Below are 20,537 nucleotides of genomic sequence, written 5' to 3' on the forward strand. Positions count from 1 at the left end.
CAAGATGATTACTCTCTGCATCTATATAATTGTTGGTATCCACTTTTTTAAAAAAGGTCCTAGTCACTAGTCCTCCAGCCATTATTTCAATTTCTATGTCTAAAAAACTTATTTTATTCGAGCTATATTCATACGTAAAAGTTAAACCATAGCTATTATTGTTCATATCCTCAATAAATTGGTCCAATAGTTCAAAGTCCCCTCTCCAGATAATAAACATGTCATCTATATATCGTCACAACACAAACTTTTTAAGAAAGTGGTCAACAAACACTGGCACTTATTATTAAAAGACCCCCTTATTGGCCCGAGTATAAGTAGAAACCCTAGATTTATCTACAAAAAAGCTCAAAACTTCAAAAATTTATTATCACCCAGCGAATTTAAAAAGAATAAAGTTTCAATGATTGATAAGAGGATTAAAGACCTGGAAGGGAATATAATAGAGGGATTTTATCCATGCCATTCATGTAAATCCTGTAAATACAGCAGTAAACTGAAGGGTCTAGAATCAAACAAAACAGGAAAAATATATAAAATTAATGGGATTATTAGATGTTCAGATGAAAATGTAATCTACGCTATTAAATGTGATTGTAATCTTTTATACTTTGGCCAAACAAGTAGAAAACTTATAGACAGGATTTGTGAGCATATTTTAAGTATTGAAAACCATAGGAAAGATACAACACTATATAAACATTTTGATGAAAAACATCAGGGAAATCTAAACTGCATGAAATACTGGGGAATAAAAAAAGTGTATGTTGATGGGAGAAGGGGTAATATGGAGAGTAAGCTCCTAAGGCAAGAAGCAGAGTTAATCTATAATTTTGGCACATTACATCCATCAGGGTTAAATAGTGAACTAGATCTGAATAGATTGATCTGATCATATTAATGGTAAGCTATCTTTGACAATCAGCACATTTTTAAAGTATATGTTTCAAACATATATTTTGAATATAATGACCATCAAATCCCCCAATATAATATTTCCATATTTTTAGATATTGTTATACATTTTTATATGTATATATATTAATTTTAATTTTTAATTTTCTAATTTTCTATTTTTATTCTCCCAATTGGTCTGTTTTTAATCCTTATCCTTTTTAGCTGTTTCACCTTTTTTATAAGACTCCCCATCTCTTTTTATAGAATACATTTTTTTATATAAAAACATTTTTATAAAAACATTTTAAACAAATGAAATAAGTGATATTCAAAATATCAATGCTGTAATACAATGCGATTAAATGTTTGTATTATATTAATTTTAAAGCTTAGGTTTGTGATAAGGTATTAGTTCTCTATTAATATATAGATCAATGTGTATTTCACACTAAAATGGGTTCTGAGGTGATATAGCCAATAATATGCCCCTTATAGATTAGTCTTTGAAGTCTAAAAAATAAAAAATAATATTTTTTTCACATTGAAAATATTAAATATATATATATATATGTACATATTCCAAATAGATATTCCACTAAATAAATTTCTCTGCTCTTCAAATAATTCAAATAATTTAAATGGTGAGAAATGAAACCTGCTTGTTTCTAGGAAAAATTGTATCCCATTTACTAATGAATTAGATTCTGCTATTTTTATATATTTTTGTATATGTATATGTTTTGTAATATAGTGATTGACTTTGACAATTAGGAATAGAAAAAATTCTTCAACAAACGAATAAGGAGAAGGAGATTAAGGGATAAATGAAGCCACTATGAAAGTAATTAACTTGATGATGTTTGTAACTTAACCAATAAGGGGTTAATTTTGCAGCCTTTATTAGGAGATGAAGACATGGGAACAGTCATCTTGACAAAGGCCTAAAGCCGATACGCGTGGATTGTACTGATTCCCTAAAACACCTGTGAGAGTGTTTGCAAGACAAGGAGAGGCTGATTGAAAGCCTCGCATGAACAGCTACTGAGCTCCCAGAACCGTACCATCAAGCCAGGATCAATAGCTTGAACCGACCAAGCAAGGAGGAAGGCTGATTGGTTGAACGGTAGGAGCGGGTTTTTTCAAAAAAAGTGCGCGCACTGAGTTCCTATACGACTACCGACGGAGCAGAAGGAATTCCCTTACGGCATCAGCAAATACTTAGAGCTGCCAGCTACATCGTCTAATTCATCTAAGTGAAAGTTCCAATTGTTAAGAAGTTAACCTGGTGGTTATTCAACCCCGAGACTGGTCTGTGGTTTCTCAAGTAAGTGAAAACCGTCAATTCAAAATCCAGCATTATTTCTGTGACTTAATTCCAGTTTGCTATAAAGCCACAAATTCGTTACAAAGTTACAAACATCCAAAAAAGAGTCCGGGTTATTTAAAGACTCATGTGACACAATCACTTTACTCACTGTATGTTGCAACATTATAACCCTGGTCCGGAACAGTATCAAATAGAACTATTACTAGTGCTCACGCAGCAGAGGTATCCAAATAGACTTTGAGAAATGCTGCTGTATTAGGTTCCTTGACAACGTTTTCTTATGTCCATTTTATTGCATTTTTGGGTTTATTTTTTAGCCTTTTTTGTATGCATTTAGCTCTTTATTTATTATTCTTAGCTAGTATTATCGTTATTAACTTTTAGTCTCATATGAATTTAACATTGTTCTATTAAGGTTTTTAAAGTTTGTTAGCACCGGTGCTATTATAGCTATATGTGTCTGAATGTTCTGTGATAAAATGTTTTATTAGTAAATGTACCTTTATTAAACTAGTTTTATTCAACACCCCATTATTTGTATCACAATTTTTCAGCTGAGTGTGTTTTAGCTACATAGGAGTCCTACTAGTATATGCTGTTATAACCCAGCCCCGTGACTTATCTATTTATCTATACTGATAGTTATTACCTTGTGTATAGACCCAAAGGGGCATTTTATTACCTCTATTATGCATTGGATCGCAATCAATTTACAACATTGATATTTTACTATTAATATTATTTATTTGATTTTATTTGATCTGTTATAAGGTTAAACAACTACCTACTGACAAACTATCATACAGTGAAGGATCTTTTTTTATGATATAAACACTTTAATCATCTGACTTGCAAAATAATGTATTTATATATATATATATATATATATATATATATATATATTTATGTGTGTATATATATGTGTGTATATATATATATATATATGTGTGTGTGTGTGTGTGTGACCAGAGTGAATGCAAGCCCTGGTGAACATCTACTTAAAAATACATTATTTTTTTTATTTTTTACACCCTGCCCCAAAAATATTATGTCTAAAAAAAGGCCTTAAACCTGGGGGGGGGGGGGGAGCTGCAGAATTTTGAGTGCCTAGGGCAGCAAAAAACCTAAATACGCCCCTGCCACCCGCACATTAATAAATATACCCCTAGGGGTTAATCTTCCCTTTATGGGGACATTTTTCCTCTTTGGGTTAATTTTGTTGAAATACTTTATTAGTATGTGTGTGGGGCTGACAAACTGCTTGAGTTTGAAACCAGCTGCAGCTACTTGCATCTTATGTTATAGGCATAGGGAAACTCATTCCTTTTACTTGCTGTGTAGTTTCCTCTCTCTGTTGGTCATGTGACTTCTTTCTGCTGTCAGAATATTTAACAGAGCAGAGCGGCATCATTGAATTTCAGTCTCTTCAGTGTCGATCTACTATACGATCATTTTAGAGACTTCTGGCAGCCAAATTGTGGGATTAATTTCTTTTTAAGTGACAGTGTATTTAACCCCTTAACGACTGAGGACGTGCAGGGTACGTCCTCAGAAAAAAGGCAGTTAATGCCTGAGAACGTACCCTGCACGTCCTCAGTGTGGAAAGCAGCTGGAAGCGATCCTGCTCGCTTCCAGCTGCTTTCCGGTTATTGCAGTGATGCCTCGATATGGAGGCATCCTGCAATAACCGTTTTAAGTCATCCGGTGCAGAGAGAGCCACTCTGTGGCCCTCTCTGCACCGGAGATCGGTTGCTCCATGTGTTGGTGGGTGGGAGCCGGACCGGGAGGCGGGTGGCGGCCATCGATGGCCCTGTGGATGTGAAGGGGGGCGGGATCGTGGGCGGGGGTGGCTGGGGGCGCGCACGGGCGCGCGCGCGTGCACGGGAGGGTGGGGGCGGGCGCGTGCACGGGGAGGGAGCGGGTGGGAACCGCTACACTGCAGAAAATGGGGAAATAAAAAATATATAATAAATGAAAATTAAAACAATCAGCAAGGTGGTGGGGGTTTGTCTGTGGGGGGTGGGGGGGGGGGAAGCTACACTACAGAAAAAACAAAAAAAACAACAAAAAAAAGCACTTTTTATTGTAAACTGGGTACTGGCAGACAGCTGCCAGTACCCAAGATGGCCCCCAATAAGGCAGAGGGGAGGGTTAGAGAGCGGTTTTAGGGGGGATCAGGGAGGTTGGGGGCTAAGGGGGGGATCCTACACAGTAGCATATGTAAATATGCTAAAAAAAAATTTCATTTTTTTTTAAAAACCCTTTTATTTTAGTACTGGCAGACTTTCTGCAGACTTTCTGCCAGTACTTAAGATGGCGGGGACAATTGTGGGGTGGGGGAGGGAAGGGAGCTGTTTGGGAGGGATCAGGGGGTGGGATGTGTCAGATGGGAGGCTGATCTCTACACTAAAGCTAAAATTAACCCTGCAAGCTCACTACAAACTCCCTAATTAACCCTTTCACTGCTAGCCATAATACACGTGTGAGGCGCAACAGGATTTAGTGGCCTTCTAATTACCAGAAAGCAACGCCAAAGTCATATATGTCTGCTATTTCTGAACAAAGGGGATCCCAGACAAGCATTTACAACCATTTGTGCCATAATTGCACAAGCTGTTTGTAAATGATTTCAGTGAGAAACCTAAAATTGTGAAAAATTTTACGTTTTTTTTAATTTGATCGCATTTGGCGGTGAAATAGTGGCATGAAATATACCAAAATGTGCCTAGATCAATACTTGGGGTTGTCTACTACACTACACTAAAGCTAAAATTAACCCTACAAGCTCCCTAAAAGCTCCCTAATTAACCCCTTAACTGCTGGGCATGATACACTTGTGGTGCGCAGTGGCATTTAGCGGCCTTCTAATTACCAAAAAGCAACGCCAAAGCCATATATGTGTGCTATTTCTGAACAAAGGGGATCCCAGAGAAGAATTTACAACCATTTATGCCATAATTGCACAAGCTGTTTGTAAATGATTTCAGTGAGAAACCTAAAGTTTGTGAAAAAATTTGTGAAAAAGTGAACAATTTTTTGTATTTGATCGCATTTGGCGGTGAAATGGTGGTATGAAATATACCAAAATTGGCCTAGATCAATACTTTGGGATGTCTACTAAAAAAAAATATGTACATGTCAAGGGATATTCAGGGATTCCTGAAAGATATCAGTGTTCTAATGTAACTAGCGCTAATTTTGGAAAAAAATGGTTTGGAAATAGCAAAGTGCTACTTGTATTTATGGCCCTATAACTTGCAAAAAAAGCAAAGAACATGTAAACATTGGGTATTTCTAAACTCAGGACAAAATTTAGAAACTATTTAGCATGGGTGTTTTTTGGTGGTTTTAGATATGTAACAGATTTTGGGGGTCAAAGTTAGAAAAAGTGTGTTTTTTTCCATTTTTCCTCATATTTTATCATTTTTTTTATAGTAAATTATAAGATATGATGAAAATAATGGTATCTTTAGAAAGTCCATTTAATGGCGAGAAAAACGGTATATAATATGTGTGGGTACAGTAAATGAGTAAGAAGAAAATTACAGCTAAACACAAACACCGCAAAAATGTAAAAATAGCCTTGGTCCCAAACGGACAGAAAATGGAAAAGTGCTCTGGTCACTAAGGGGTTAAAATAATTCTACAACTTGGGGAATTTTTATTTAGTATTATGGACATGGACCAAGATTCTGTATTTTTTGACAAATGCTTGTTATGCCTAGAGGCACAAATTGTTTTGCCTATGCAATTCTGTGCTGCTTGCTTAGCTAGAATACTTTCATTTAAAGATAAATTGTTGCGCTCTGAGCCCATTGTCTCTCAGGATGATGCTGTTCAGGCAATGCCACAGCTTTCTCCTCAAATGTCCCAAGCCTCTATGGCGTCACATACAGTGCCCTGCAGTTCCTCTCAGCCTCCTGGAGGAGTTTATTTGCCTGCAGATTTTGCTGCACAGTTATCTTCTGCAGTATCTGTGGCATTATCTGCTTTTCCTATGCTGGGAAAATGCAAGAGGAAAATTGGACATTCAGATAGTAAGGTTTCTGTTTCACCTTCTGCTACGCAGGTTGCCCTCCCTCATAAGTCTGATGAGGAGGATACGCCGGTAGCCTCTGTGCGTGAAATCTCCGATTCGGACAGTATTATTCCTTCATCTGGTACTGATGAAGTAAACTACAGATTTAAGCTTGAACAGCTTTGTGTGTTGTTAAAGGAGGTATTGGCTACTTTGGACGACTCTGATACTTCTGTCATTTTCAACCCTATGAAGTCTAGTAAACTTAATATATACTATGATGTTCCTTCCTCTGTGGAAGTTTTTCCTGTCCCAGACCGTGTGACGGAGATTATTTACCAAGAATGGGAGAAGCCAGGGATTCCTTTTTCCCCGTCTCCCGTATTTAAAACGATGTTTCCTGTTGCTGACTCAATTAAAGATTCTTGGTGCACGGTGCCTAAAGTAGAAGGGGCTATTTCTACTCTGGCTTAGAGAACTACGATCACTATAGAGGATAGCTGCTCCTTTAAGGATCCCTTAAATGAGGTTTAACCGACCTACAAAAATATCCATTATGGGTTTTTGAGTAGATTATAATAGAGGTCATAAGAGGTCCAATATAATGTATCTAAAGCATTTTCATGGTCCAACGTTATCTGAAAGTGCTGCAAATGACAATTAATTTACTGATTGTGACAGATCCAAAACCAAAAAAGCTCACTGAACTACACAAATTTATGGTCATCAGATCGAATGGGAAAAGTAGAATAGAGTTCATCAGAACCAACATACCTAAATGGTTCTGAAGTCAAATACTTGCCCAGTTTTATCTCCCTTACCATTAAGCATTCATTTTACCTACTTATGAATGATGTAATTCTCAAATATTGTTCATCTGTTATTTATGATATAGAAGGGATTTAAGTATATCCAAATATATTCGTAAATAGCATCTAATTCATCTTTATGGCACTTGGATTAATCAAACCATAATGAGACTTATTGGACATTGTTGGTCATGGTTTCTTGGCTCACACATATAATTGGTCTTTCTCTAATTGTATTGATCTACAGTTTTTGATAAATGTCTTACCAAAACTGACCTATTCTAAGCATGTATCACTGAAGTAGTTAAATATTCTAAAATTAAAATAATTGTGTAAGTAAAACCAAATGTTGTATTATAAAAAATAAAATCAAGTAAGATTTTGTATGGATTGACCATCTTAATTTTACGTGAATAAAAATGGCATAATTGACACTGTATTATAAATGTACCAAATGGGTATAACTGTGAAAACAAGTTGCGTTATTTCACCTTCCATAGCTCTGCAATCACGAGTTACTGAAAAGCCTCCTTGTGCATGCGATATGGTGGCATTAAGCTCCATACCGCGCAAAATCCAAGGGCTGCTTTGACATGCTCGTACACGCTTTCCCCCATAGACATCAATGGGGAGAGAATGTTAGAAAAAAAACTAACCCTTGAAGTGAGGAATGAAAATTCTCTGTAACACAACCCCATTGTTGTCTGTGGGGAAAAAAAAGTTATGTTTAAACCTAACACCCTAACATAAACCCCAAGTCTAAACAACCCTAATCTGCTGCCCCAGATGTCGCGATACCTAAATAAAGTTATTAATCTTAATCTGACCCTCCCGACATCGCCGACACTAATAAAAGTTATTAACCCCTATACCGACGCTCCCCGACATCCCCGCCAGTATAATAAAGTTATTAACTCCTATTCCACAGTTCCCCGACATCACCCCCACTATAATAAAGTTATTTACCCCTATTCCGCCACTCCCCGACATCGCCGACACTATAATAAAGTTATTAACCCCTATTAACCCCTAAACCCCTGGCCTCCTACATCTCCACAACGAAATAACCCTATTAACCTTTAAACCTCTGGCCTCTCACATCTCTAACTATATTTAAATAAATAAAAACTTACCTGTGAAATAAAAATAAACCTAACACAGGAATAGGGGTTAATAGCTTTATTATAGTGTCGGCAATGTCGGGGAGTGGCGGAATAGGGGTTAATACATTTATTATAGTGGCAGTGATGTCGGGGAGCGGCGGAATAGAGGTTAATCATTTTTATTAGTATCAGCGATGTTGGGAGTGGCAGATTAGGGGTTAATAAATTTATTTAATAATCCTGATGTGGGTGGGCGGCAGATTAGGGGTTAATAGGTTTAACATAGTGTTATGATGCAGGAGGGTGGTGGTTTAGGGGTTAATAGGTAGCTTATGGGTGTTAGTGTACTTTGTAACACTTTAGTTGTGAGTTTTGCAAAACATTTTATGGCGCAAAACTCATAACTACTGGTCTCAGATGGAGGTATTGATTGTGTCTGTATAGGCTCTAACGCAAGCATTTTAGCCTCACCGCACAATGTGTAATACAGGTGCTATGAAAATCCCATGCAAAAACGTATTTTTTTTAGTGCAGAATCAACATTGCGTTACAAGCTAAAATGCTTGCGGTATAGCTATACTGACACAACTCGCAATAGCTGCGTTACTGCCATGATGCTGAAATTGCCATTTTTTTAGCGTTAAAAGCCGTAACGCAAAACTCGTAATCTACCTGTTTGTGAATTAAAAGATTCTCTTCTTTCAAATTGCTCTCAAGTTCTCAATATTAAAATGGAATCAGTATAATTTAAGCTATGTTTAAATGGAAAACAAATCACTATTTTGACATCAAGACTGAGAACTGAAAGAATTCTCACCAAAATAAATCCTAATATACAAGAGACAGCACAGCGTAAAGAGTATAATAAGGAATCTCATAGCCATATAACTACTAGATTATATTTCATTTTAGCCTGTGACCTTCTGTTCTCTCATTTCTCTTTCTACTGAACTGTATTTTTCTACCTTGAATATGAAAGAGCAGTAGCAAAAGCCGTGTTAAATTTTATTTTTTACATGAAGACTGCTAAGTCAAATCTACAGTTTTATTCAGCAGAGGAGAATTCAATTTAAACAATAAATGAATAAATATATCTAAGACATTTTAAAATACCATATTTTAGATAGAGTAAAGAATAAACAACTACACTGCCGTCCATCTTATTTATTTCATAGGGCTCCATTTACCAAGCAGTGATTGCTGCTTTGGAGGCTCATCATTTCCGGATTGCCTGAAACAATAGTTAAAGGCAGGGACATAAAACCCAAACTTTTTTTTCGTGATTCAGATAGATTGTGTGATTTTAAATAACTTTCCAATTTACTTCTATTATCTAATTTGTTTTGTTCTCTTGATATCCTTTGTTGAAATTGGTACCTAGGTAGAATTAGGAGCTGATGATTGGTGGCTTTCTGATAGCTCCAAGTATTGCTATGCTGTTTCTTCCACAATCCAAGAGAATGAAGCATATTAGATAAAAGAAGTAAATTGGAAAGTTACTTTAAATTGTTTTCGCTATTACAACCAGGCAAACCCTTAACAACCAGTTTGTTAAGGAGTTAATAAATAGAGCCCTATCCTATTCTCCTACAAGCGATTAGGGATGGGCGAATGTGCAAATTTTCGAATTTCGAATGTAGAACGAATGTTATTACCGAAATTCGAATTCTAAATTCGAATGTCGATAAGAATGAATATTCTTGAAAATTCGAAAATCGAATGTTATTTACAGTTTTCGAATGTCACTTTCGAATTCGAATGTTTATAATTATATTGAATGTCTACATTCGAAATTCGAATTTTTCGAATTTGAATATAAATTTGAATTTTTCGAATTCGAATATAAATTCGAATTTTTCGAATTCGAATATAAATTCGAATTTTTTGAATTCGAATATTGCATAATTCGAATATTACATTTAAAAGCATTAGAAATACTATTACAATCTAAATTCGAATTTTTCGAATTCGAATACACGTATTGCATAATTCGAATATTACATTTAAAGAAAAAGCATTCGAAATACTATTACAATCTAAATTCGAATTTTTCGAATTCGAATACACGTATTGCATAATTCGAATATTACATTTAAAGAAAAAGCATTAGAAATACTATTTCAATCTAAATTCGAATTTTTCAAATTCGAATATTGCATAATTCGAATATTACATTTAAAGAAAAAGCATTAGAAATACTATTACAATCTAAATTCGAAATTTTCGAATTCGAATACACGTATTGCATAATTCGAATATTACATTTAAAGAAAAAGCATTAGAAATACTATTACAATCTAAATTCGAATTTTTCGAACTCGAATATTGCATAATTCGAATATCACATTTAAAGAAAAAGCATTAGAAATACTATTACAATCTAAATTCGAATTTTTCGAATTCGAATATTGCATAATTCGAATAATACATTTAAAGAAAAAGCATTAGAAATACTATTACAATCTAAATTCGAATTGTTCGAATTCGAATACACGTATTGCATAATTCGAATATTAGATTTAAAGAAAAAGCATTAGAAATACTATTACAATCTAAATTCGAATTTTTCGATTTCGAATATTGCATAATTCGAATATTACATTTAAAGAAAAAGCATTAGAAATACTATTACAATCTAAATTCGATTCTTTCGAATTCGAATACACGTATTGCATAATTCGAATATTACATTTAAAGAAAAAGCATTAGAAATACTATTACAATCTAAATTCGAATTTTTCGAATTCGAATATTGCATAATTCGAATATTACATTTAAAGAAAAAGCATTAGAAATACTATTACAATCTAAATTCGAATTTTTCGAATTCGAATACACGTATTGCATAATTCGAATATTACATTTAAAGAAAAAGCATTAGAAATACTATTACAATCTAAATTCGAATTTTTCGAATTCGAATATTGCATAATTCGAATATTACATTTAAAGAAAAAGCATTAGAAATACTATTACAATCTAAATTCGAATTTTTCGAATTCGAATACACGTATTGCATAATTCGAATATTACATTTAAAGAAAAAGCATTAGAAATACTATTACAATCTAAATTCGAATTTTTTGAATTCGAATATTGCATAATTCGAATATTACATTTAAAGAAAAAGCATTAGAAATACTATTACAATCTAAATTCGAATTTTTCGAATTCGAATATTGCATAATTCGAATATTATATTTAAAGAAAAAGCATTAGAAATACTATTACAATCTAAATTCGAATTTTTCGAATTCTAATATTTTCGAATGTAATCGTAAAATTCGAAACCGAACATTCGAAAATCGAATGTTAGAATGTTATTTAAACATTCGAAATTCGATTCGAACGAACGAATGTGTTAAAATTCGTGCCGTTTTTCGAATGTTGCGAAACATTCGCCCATCCCTACAAGCGATACACTTTTCTTGTAAGTTTTATTTTTCAGACCATGAACTATTCTAGTTATTCAACTTTCATTTGTTTGTAATTCATTTTTGTCCTTTTGGAGATAAATTACCTGGCCTGTGCTACATTTTATTGTGTTGTAAAGTGGAATTAGTACCTCTAATGTTCTGCTACTAATACTTAATACTGTGGGGCTGATTAATTAAAGTACGGATGGACATGATACAATGTAGCGTCTTATGTCCGCCGCACATCGATAAATGCCAACAGCATACGCTGTCGGCATTTATCATTGCACAGGCAGTTCTAGTGAACTGCTTGTGCAATGCCACTCCCTGCCGATTCGTGGCCGCTAGCATGGGTGTCAATTTGCCCGATCGTATAGGATCGGGCGGATTGATGTCCGTAGCCTCAGAGCAGGCAGACAAGTTATGCAGCAGCGGTCTTTAGACCGCTGCTTCATAACTACTGTTTCCGGCGAGCCTTCAGGCCCCTATATGTTATGTTATATGGCTAAAATATCACACACTCAGGAGATAAGCAGTCACAATACCATGGCTAAGATTACTTTGTCATGGCAGGTGTGTATTGCCCATGATGACATCCCATTGCAAGAATGTTGTGAACAACAATCTTATTGTAAGGTTAGGTTTATGGTTTAGGGTAACAGTAAATAAAGAATTTATATTAATATCTTGAGGTGTTTAATGTCCCTTTAAGAAAGCACTTTGATTACCTTGTCGAATATGGGTGAAAGAATCAGAAGCTCAAGAACAAATAAAAATGCACAGCTTTTAACAAATTCCAACTTTTTGGAGACAACCTTACTCGAACCATCTTTGGATCTAGTGTAACTAGATTTTACAATAAATGCATATGATCCAGTACAGATATCAAAAAAAAATCATGTGGTTAATTAAAAAAAATAAAAGGATAAAAAGCACCACTTTATTGGAAATCCATTAAAAACATCATATTAGACATTTGTACGGGTGAAAAATTGGGTTCAACCAAATCTTTAGGACCGAATATTCATAAAAAATTAGTTTTCTGAATATTTGTCGTGCTATTTGGTATTTGTTTAATTTTTTTGTTAAAGGAATGTAAATGTTACTTAGTGTTATACTTACCTCTAGCGCACTGGAGAGTCACTCTAATGCCGACACCTCTGCACATGCTAATAGGAGGATTAGCGCAGTGGATCCCAGGGCTCTGTGCAGAGTGTCGGCAATAGCACGGCTCTCCAGTGTGCTAGAGGTAAGTATTTTAACCCCTAAGGTAAATAAAAAAACTAATGAATACTAAATAAATTTGTCAGTATTTCTTAGTTTTTTAAATTTAAATTTAGTAGGTGCATTCGTTTGGATATTTTTTTTATGAAAATTAAGTGAATATCTGTGTTTCATTTGTGACAAAACTGAATGCACATGTCTACGCCATCTGATGGGTCTAATAAAACAGCTATATAATACGCAGGGCCGGATTTACAGCCCGGTTCACAGGTATGAAACTTTTTTTACAGCAGCTGCTCATTTTGCCACAAAAGAGGCAGTCCATGATCTATAACAAAACACTCCAGACAGTATTATAGGGGTATTAGATCAGGTTTATTTTTTTATTTTTTTTGATGATTTCGTTTATTTTTTTCAGTCATTTTAAATAGACTGCCCTCTTCGCAGGCTTATCGCCTAATATATATATATATATATATATATATATATATATATATATATATATATATATATATATATATATATATATATAAATATATATATATATATATAAATATATATATATATATATAAATATATATATATATATATATAAATCAATAAAAAAATGGATAGGAAATTAACACATCTAGGCAAGTATGCCCGCTTGCTAAGTTGCTCTTACCCAAAACAACTCCATATACACTGTTACCAATGCACAAGAGGATTCTGGATAAGATATGCAATTTAGATGTGCAACAGCTCAGATTTTTTTGCTTCATACTGTGTTAACACATAGCGATTCCCTAATAGGGAGAGTGCAGCAAATACAGAGATCACCACTAGACAGCCTGTTTCTTTCTTGTTGGAACTCATCAGTAACAGATAGATTTCTGATTGCTGCTTAGGTAAAGCTCATTTCAGGGTTAAATCAAAATTCATTTAAATTATGGTGGAAATAAAAGTCTGAGATTAAAATCATGGAGGATTTTAATCTCAGACTTTTTTCTCCACCATAATTTTAATGAATATATATATATATATATATATATATATATATATATATATATATATATATATATATATATATCAGATATTTAGTTCGTGGGTGTATGCACTCTCACCACCTGTCATCAACTGCCAGGGTGCTATAGAAAATGTCCATAGTTTCAGCAATTGAATAAGCACTCTCTGGACTTTAGCCGTCTGTATAAACAAAAGTTTTATTTGTGACGTTTCGGGACACCAAACAGTCCCTTCCTCTGACAAGCAACAATACAAAAATGGCAAACTTATAAAGGTGAATAGAACCCTCCCCTGTGTATTGAACCAATCAGTGCAAGTATTGTGTAAAGATAGGAGAAACAAACCCCCTGATAGGATCATAGTCGAGGTAGAAACAACCTGATAGGCTGAAACCAATGTGATTAAAGTATAGCGTGAGTGTATATGGAAAGAAATATGTGAAAAAAAGGGTAACCCCCTTGGACCGCAGGAGACATATATCAATAAAAAACATATGCAAGTGGGAACAGTGTTACGGCAGCAATGCGAGTAGTAAAACCAATGCATAAATAAATTGACCAATAGGGTAGCCTCATACAAAGCACTCCCTTCGGCCAGCCAATAATCTCAGACCAACTGTGAAACTGTCATGAACTCCACCTCCCTGTGTGTATGACGTGTCAACTGTGATTGAAAGACAAGAAAAACATCAAGACAGTGTAAACAACAGTGTAAACAACCACCAACATCGTATAATACAATGCTTGAACCTAATCAGTGTGAAACTATACATTGTGTGGCATATAGTCATTCGCAGAACCGACCTCAATCCTCAATCCACCGACAGAAATCTCACCTACATGTAAAGGCTGCAAGGATTCAGTAACTGACATGAGATTCAGGATAATCGATCATGTTCCAAAATTGAGAAGGGGAGGCAATAGAGCTACTATCCTTTTAAGAAAGGAAGCAAGATGGATCTTCGAATTGGGATCCTTACAACCCAGAGGTCTCAATGTCCACACAGGGTGGCAGTGTTATCTTTAATAGAGAGTCCATGTATCTTTATGATTGAGAGTCCACGTACCCGATGAGTGCCCATGATCTGTTCAGGGGAGCCATAAGTAGGGTGGCAGTGTTATCTTTAATAGAGAGTCCATGTATCTTTATGATTGAGAGTCCACGTACCCGATGAGTGCCCATGATCTGTTCAGGGGAGCCATAAGTAGATGAGCCCTCTTAGTATTACTTAATTTACGTTTATTCAGTCAACTAGCCACCATATGGTATTATATTTATGTCCTTTCTGTTGGGGGTATCTACATTCCTCTTCCTGAAATTTTATTAAATTTTATTATATTTCCCTATGTTCCTGTATACACCAAATTACCAGATTGACTCATATTTCTGCTTTTTACCTATGTTTTTAACTTTCTTTCCCTTGGCCCGCTGGTGACTAGGTGGAGAGCAATTGAACATGCAGGGTTGGTTAATATTTATTTTTTCGGCCATAGACACTGTTGAGCTGTTCACATTTACTTTGTTTTTTTCTTTTGGTAAGGTTACATTTATTGGTGGTCTTTAGATCTCCTTAGTGCTCTGTAGGTTTATCTCTAATGATATTTGACTTTTTAGGTTGTTTTGTTTTTTGATGCCCAATCTTACTTTTGTACTTCCTTTGGCTGTTTAACAGATTAGATTTGAGTGAGTGCTTTGCAACATTTATCCACTGCTTGATAAGATTAGGGACCATTAGTATCATGTCTTTCACAAGTTTTTATATTGCGGAGCTTGTATTAGTAATTCTTAAAGATTATTCCGATTGATAATCTTCATAGAATATGTGTATCTCTAAGATACGATACTGACAGCCGCTGATATACTACAAAGTAAGGTGATATTCTTTTTTCTGCAGCAAATCAGCAAATGAATATCTGTGCGGCTGCGGCAGTACGCGATGCTCACTTGGCAGATATACCTGTGAGCAGGATAAGCAGGATAAGCCATTATTGCGTGTGGATTGGTCTAGCTTGACACACGTGATGTGGTGTGTGGTCCAACACTTGCAGCCCATTGGACGAGTATCGGCTAAGTGCTATCAGGATCGTTGAATTATTGTTTTGTTCTTTAGTGATTGATCAAAGATGTATTTCACCCGCACTTTACACCATCAGAGTTGATGGCTTTTTACATAGCTATTTGAAGTGCCGCTGGTTGCGGCGATCTTATTAACATGGGAGGGCCGTCATCTCCAGGGGCGGGCATTATGGGCTGGATTCTACCCTATCATTGGTGCTGCTTGACAGTTTGGAGGTGTGTTGCGTAACAGCCTTAGCTGATTGGAGAACTTCCAGGGGCTATGATTGAAGTTTTCTAGCATGATTGAAGTTTTTAGCCTGATAGCACTGTATAGCTATAATTAATGATCTCGGGTATATCGCTCGGGTTGGCAAAGCTATGACTGGCCGGATAGTTCATTATGACTGATATCCTTGCAGCCTTTACATGTAGGTGAGATTTCTGTCGGTGGATTGAGGATTGAGGTCGGTTCTGCAAATGACTATATGCCACACAATGTATAGTTTCATTCTTTTGAATGAAGAAACATGAGTTGGAGTCATCTGGGAACTATGTAAATCTTTGACTACCACTGGATATAGAAAGTGTGCAAAGCCAAACTGGATACCTATATATATATATATATATATATATATATATATATATATATATATATATATATAAATAGAACATATTCTTCTATGTAAAGAACATTAGAATTGGAAATATTCATATTTTTATGTCAGGTTAGCGCACTTAAGAATATCCAATCATGTTTGCGTGCGAGTAGGGTGTTTTTTTCAACTTTTTTTTGCTTCAGTGACTTCCATAGGGTTATAGGTTATTGTGTGCACAATGTTCTAAGTTCCTCTTTTTACATGAATCGGGTTAGTGCGTGAGTTAAAAATGTTTACTTTTAACTTGTAGTTAGAGCGCTATCCAATGCTTACTTACTTCTAGCGGAGTTAAATACCACTCCACTTCTGACCCATAAAGCATTAACTGCAACTTCTTTAAACCTGGAAGATCAGATGTGAGGATCAGATGTGAGCAACCCTACAGAAGCACATAGTCCATTTAAACAGAACTAGGAAAAGGCTGCTCAGATCATCTAGTGGCTCACAGTTACATAGGGCTTGAGCCAAGAGACCAGGCTTAGGTGTGACAGCCCTATATAGCAGCAGGGTTTTTAACAGTATAATATTTTATTTAGCACACTTCAAAGTTTTTTCACACATTACACACAGATGTTGTTTGTTTAGTTATCAGAGTCTGACAGAAGCTGTTGTCTGTAAGGGAGCTAGTGCAAATAAACAGTTGTAAAAGGATAGCTGTTGATTCTTGGAGGACTGCGCATAGTCTTATGCACACACTTTTTGAGACATCAGATATTCAGCGCCTACTGAGCAAGTGCAAGGTATATGTGTATAATTCTTTGATTGGATGAAAGCTGTCTTGGTGCAAGAGAAGATGTTGGTGGTCCTTGACACCATCAAGCAGGAATTAGTCTCCTCTGATGGTGTCACCCCCGTCATGCCACAACTCCCTACAGTGCCTGACTGGACATCAGTGAAAACCAATGGAAGAGTTAAATTACAATCTCCCTACGCACACTGCGTAGTACTGCACAACTTGCGTAGCTAGATTATATTTTTAACTCTTCCTGTCTGGCGCACTGCTCAGAGGAAGATGCTTCCATTCTAAAGCCAGCAGAGTTTGGTATAGTCTTGGCTTGAAATAGTGGAAAAAATTATTAACCCCTATTCCGCCACTCCCCGACATCGTCGCCACTATAATAAACCTATTAACCCCTAAACCGCCACCCTCCTGCACTGCAAACACTAAAATAAAATTATTAACCCCTAATCTGCCATCCGCCCACACCACAGCTATAATAAACCTATTAACCACTAAACTGCAAGCCCCCCCACAAAGAAATATACTAAAATAAATTATTAACCCCTAAACCTCTGACCTCCCACATCACTTACTCTACATAAATATATCAACCCCTAATCCTAACCCTAACGTAACCCTAAGCCTAACACCCTCTAACTTAAATATAATTAAAACAAATCTAAATAAACCTTACAATTATTAACTAATTAGCTAATAGTTATATTGTAGCTAGCTTAGGTTTTATTTTTATTTCACAGGTAAGTTTGTATTTATTTTAGCTAGGTAGACTATTTAGTAAATAGTTATTAACTATTTGCTAATTACCTAGTTAAAATAAATACAAAGTTACCTGTAAAAAAAAACCTAACCTGCCTTACACTAAAAACTAACATTACAATAAAATGAAATAAATTAAATTAATAAAATACAGTTTACTAAATTACAAAAAAAATAAAAACTAAATTGCAAAAAATAAAAAATGAAATGATCAAAAATAAAAATGAGTTATTCCTAATCTAATAGCCGTATCAAAATAAAAAAGCCCCCCCCCCCCTAAAATAAAAAACCCTAGCCTACACTAAACTGCCAATGGCCCTTAAAACTGCCTTTTGCGGGGCATTGCCCCAAAGAAATCAACTCTTTTACCTGTAAAAAAATACAAACACCCCCATTGGCAGTTTAGTGTAGGCTAGGGTTTTTTATTTTGATAGGGCTATTAGATTAGGAGTAATTCGTTTTTATTTTTGATAATGTGGTTTTTTATTTTTTGTAATTTAGTGGGGGGTTTTTTTTTTGTAAGTTAGAAAATTGTATTTTAATAATTTATTTTATTTTATTGTAAGTTTGTTAGTTTTTAGTGTAAGGTAACTTAGGTTTTATTTTACAGGAAACTTTTTATTTATTTTAACTAGGTAGCTAGTAAATAGTTAATAACTATTTTCTAACTAGTCTACCTAGTTAAAATAAATACAAACTTACCTGTGAAATAAAAATAAAACCTTAGATAGCTACAATATAACTATTAGTTATTTTGTTGCTAGCTTAGTTTTTTTTTTATAGGGAAGTATGTATTTAGTTTTAAATTGGAATTATTTAATTAATAATTGCAAGGTTTATGTAGATTTATTTTAATTATATTTAAGTTAGGGGGTGTTAGGGTTAGGGTTACGTTAGGGTTAGACTTAGGCTTAGGGTTACGTTAGGGTTAGGTTTAGGGGTTAATAACTTTAGTATAGTGGTGGTGGCGACATTGGGGGCGGCAGATTAGGGTTTAATAACTGTAATGTAGGTGGCGGCGATGTTAGGGGCAGCAGATTAGGGGTTAATTACTGTATGTAGGTGACTGTTTTTGGGGGTGGCAGATTATGGGTTAATAACTGTAATGTAGGTGGCGGCGATGTTAGGGGCAGCAGATTTAGGGTTAATAACTATAATGTAAGTGGCAGCAGATTAGGGGTTAATAACTGTATGTCGGTGGCGGCGATATCGGGGGCGGCAGATTAGGGGTTAAAACTGTAATATAGGTGGTGGCGATGTTAGGGGCAGCAGATTAGGGGTGTTTAGACTCAGGGTTTATGTTAGGGTGTTCATCAATGGGGCTGCGTTATGGAGCTTTTGTTTCCGCAATCGCAGGTGTTAGGCTTTTTTTGCCGTCTCTCTCTCTATTGATGTCTATGGGGAAAACATAAGCAGCAATTGATTTCGTGCGGTATGGAGCTCAACGCCACCATATCACCCGCACAAGCCTGCTTTTTTAAAACCTGTAATAGCAGCGCTATATGGAGGTGAAATAACGTCGCTTTTGTGGCGGTCATTAATTTCCCTATAGTGCTCAAATCTCGTAATCTAGCTGTCAGTTCTGTCATTCAGTAAGTTAATTCCAAAAAATAATTCTTAAAAATGTGTAAAATATATACATAATGCAAACTTAGCTATGGTTATACTAGTTATGTACAGTATGTGTGTGTATATATATATATATATATATGAAAAATATAAGAAAAAATGTGCAGCTATACCTTTAACCAGCACAAGCAGATTAAGCAACAATAACCAATTTTGGAAACCAGAGACCAAAGAAACGGAGTCAGAGACCAAATGCAAGATATATTTTATTATTAAACAGTCAAAAAAAAAAAAATGGAAACACTGAACCTAAAATAAAAATACGTTCATGTATACTTTCCCCTTGGTAGAGGACAATGAACCAATTTGGTTCCATTTTTTTTTTTGACTGTTTAATAATAAAATATATCTTGCATTTGGTCTCTGACTCCGTTTCTTTGGTCACTGGTTTCAAAAATTGGTTATTGTTGCTTAATGAGCTTGTGCTGGTTAAAGGTATAGCTGCACATTTTTTCTTATATTTTTCATTGAATTTTTCTTACCTCCTTCCACCAGATGAAAGTTGACTTTTTTTTCATCTGAGCTCGGCAGTGTATTACATTTTTTCAAGCTGGTATACTATTTTCATAAAGACATTGTCAGAGAAAGGACTGCTTCTTATTTGAAATGTAAGGTGTGTGTTACTGCATTGTATTTTTTATCTAATTGCGGAGTATTCAATTCTCCTGTATTTAGTGATCCATTAATATGTATGCATATTTTTTTTTTATTTTTTTTTAAACATCTTTATTCAGCTCAAAAGGACATACATATAATACAATGAATGAACATAACAGGCATCAAGATTGATATACAGTGGAGTTCTCTTATTCCAGTGCCATATATGTCTATTTTGGTCTCAAAATATAGTCTTTTCTTCTATAACTAGGGCCACTCTTGGGTCCCTAACATTCGAAA

General features: G+C 35.1%; 1 protein-coding gene across 1 annotated transcript in view; it reads left to right on the forward strand.

The window, feature by feature from the left end:
* GRIK1 (glutamate ionotropic receptor kainate type subunit 1) overlaps window positions 1-20,537 on the forward strand; it is an 847,144-nt gene that overhangs the window by 66,098 nt on the left and 760,509 nt on the right. The window lies entirely within an intron of this gene.

The sequence above is a fragment of the Bombina bombina genome, chromosome 3 (assembly GCF_027579735.1).
Source record: "Bombina bombina isolate aBomBom1 chromosome 3, aBomBom1.pri, whole genome shotgun sequence".
Taxonomy (NCBI): domain Eukaryota; kingdom Metazoa; phylum Chordata; class Amphibia; order Anura; family Bombinatoridae; genus Bombina; species Bombina bombina.